Source organism: Coregonus lavaretus (genome assembly GCF_964263955.1).
Source record: "Coregonus lavaretus genome assembly, chromosome: 38".
Lineage (NCBI taxonomy): Eukaryota > Metazoa > Chordata > Actinopteri > Salmoniformes > Salmonidae > Coregonus > Coregonus lavaretus.
The window spans coordinates 23,794,187-23,796,846 of NC_140025.1; positions in this window are offsets into that span (position 1 = coordinate 23,794,187).

Sequence of the window (2,660 nt, forward strand, 5' to 3'; positions counted from 1 at the left end):
ACTAACAGGGATGTAAACTAATTTGTGCACTGTTTGGTGCCTAACGTTTTAAAGTTGGGAGCATTGTGTGTGTGTGTTTGTGAGAGAGGGAGACAAAAAGAGTGTGTGTGGGAGGGAGAGTGTGTGTGTGTCTGTGTGTTAACTGATGAGTAACCAAGGTTTCATGCAGTGTTTTCTCTTGTTGCCACAATGACATGCAGATCATTATGCATCTATATTTCCTCCTCATGTTCCTCCAGCCAAATCACATGTAGGCCTTCGCAGATATGAGCAAATCAGCCATTCTATGCAGTATCCTATTAGGCCTATACTGTGAAAAGTGTGAAGTTAATTAAATATGTGTCATATTGAGTAGAAGTGTGAATATCAGTGACAGGATTTTTGTGTAGGGCATACTGTACTCATAGCATTTAGAAAATGAGATCCAGAGTTCGGGAGAGGGGACGTACAGGATGCTAGGCCACTGACATTTTCCCTCAAGGTATAGCCCATATGGTTAGTAATAACACTAATTACCAATATGCACAAGGGCCACTGTTATGGGTGGGCCTTAGGGGGAAAATATAGAAATATTGATAATTTATTTGACGGAGACGCAAGCTGACAGAAAGACGCATCAATCTCAGATAAAAGCGTGCGAGCGAGCGAAACAACGCCACTCTGTCTCAGTATTTGTAGACCATGTATCTGATGCTGTCTGGTCAAAAATACTATGTCATACTATTTATGGCCAGACAGCATCCGATGCATGGGCTGTTTCGCTCGCTCTGATGCTTTCTCCAGTGAGATAGGCCTAGTTTCAGCAGAGAGGACTAGGCGAAGCAAGAGGCATCACTCTCGCCAAAATCTGTCCAGAATAAGCCCAATGCGTTTCTATGGGCATAATATGCAGACCTAAGCTTGTCGCCTGCCTTCCCGCCTTTGGGACAATGACTCCCACTGTTAGGTCGGAGACATGAGCATCTAGTCATTATACACTGAAACATTATTAACACCTGCTCTTTCCATGACATACTGTATACTGACCAGGTGAATCCAGGTGAACGGTATGATCCCTTATGGATGTCAGTGTAGATGAAGGGGAGGAGACAGGTTAAAGAAGGATTTTTAAGCCTTGAGACAACTGAGACATGGTTGTTTATGTGTGAATGGGCAAGTCAAAAGATTTAAGTGCCTTTGAACGGGATTGGTAGTAGGTGCCAGGCGCACTGGTTTGTGTAAAGAACTGCAACACTGCTGGGTTTTTCACGCTTAACACTTTCCCGTGTGAATCAAGAATGGTCCACCACCCAAAGGACATCCGGCCAACTGGATACAACTGTGGGAAGCATTGGAGTCAACATGCCAGCATCCATGTGGAATGCTTTCGGCACCTTGTAGAGTCTATGCCCCAATGAATTGAGGCTGTACTGAAGGCAAAGTGTGTGTGTGGGGGGGGGGGGGGGGGGGGGGTGTTGTACAGATCTCTAGTTTCAGCCACAAGCGAATTAGAAAATAAAGTTGCCGAGTGCACAGTGCACTGTTCGGATGCTGGCTTCCCTAAAGTAAGATGATGTTTTGCCAAAATTATATAATTATTCCTGTCTAAAGAAAATAATTCAAAATACTTCACCACAAAGCATTACTTAGCCACAGAAGATCATTAGCTTCTTTCAATTATTTTGCTGTGGATTGTTTCAAATCACAAGTACATAGGCCTATGTCTATTTGGGAAGCCCACAAATTGGGCAGCACACGTGGCAATAGGCGTATCTGATTATTGAGTTGCGGCTGTCAGTGAAAAGCATCTAAAATATGTGTGAAGAGACTGAGTTTACATGCACACTAATAGTGCCATCAAGTAGCCTGATTTCAGGATTATTTGGGTAATCGTTCTTCTTGCAAAGCATGTAAAGGTTTTAACTGAACTATCACATTTTACATTTTCGTCATTTAGCAGACGCTCTTATCCAAAGCGACTTACAAATTGGTGCATTCACCTTATGATAGCCAGTGGGACAACCACTTTACAACAAACATTTTATTTTATTTTTTGGGGGGTGAAAGATAGAAGGATCACTTTATCCTATCCCAGGTATTCCTTAAAGAGGTGGGGTTTCAAGTGTCTCCGGAAGGTGGTGAGTGACTCCACTGTCCTGGCGTCGTGAGGGACCTTGTTCCACTATTGGGGTGCCAGAGCAGCGAACAGTTTTGACTGGGCTGAGCGGGAACTGTGCTTCCGCAGAGGTAGGGGGTCCAGCAGGCCAGAGGTGGATGAACGCAATGCCCTCGTTTGGGTGTAGGAACTGATCAGAGCCTGAAGGTACGGAGGTGCCGTTCCCCTCACAGCTCCGTAGGCAAACACCATGGTCTTGTAGCAGATGCGAGCTTCAACTGGAAGCCAGTGGAGTGTGCGGAGGAGCGGGATGACGTGAGAGAACTTGGGAAGGTTGAACACCAGACGGGCTGCGGCGTTCTGGATGAGTTGTAGTGGTTTAATTGCACAGGCAGGGAGCCCAGCCAACAGCGAGTTGCAGTAATCCAGACGGGAGATGACAAGTGCCTGGATTAGGACCTGTGCCGCTTCCTGTGTAAGGCAGGGTCGTACTCTGCGAATGTTGTAGAGCATGAACCTGCAGGATCGGGTCACCGCCTTGATGTTAGCGGAGAACGACAGGGTG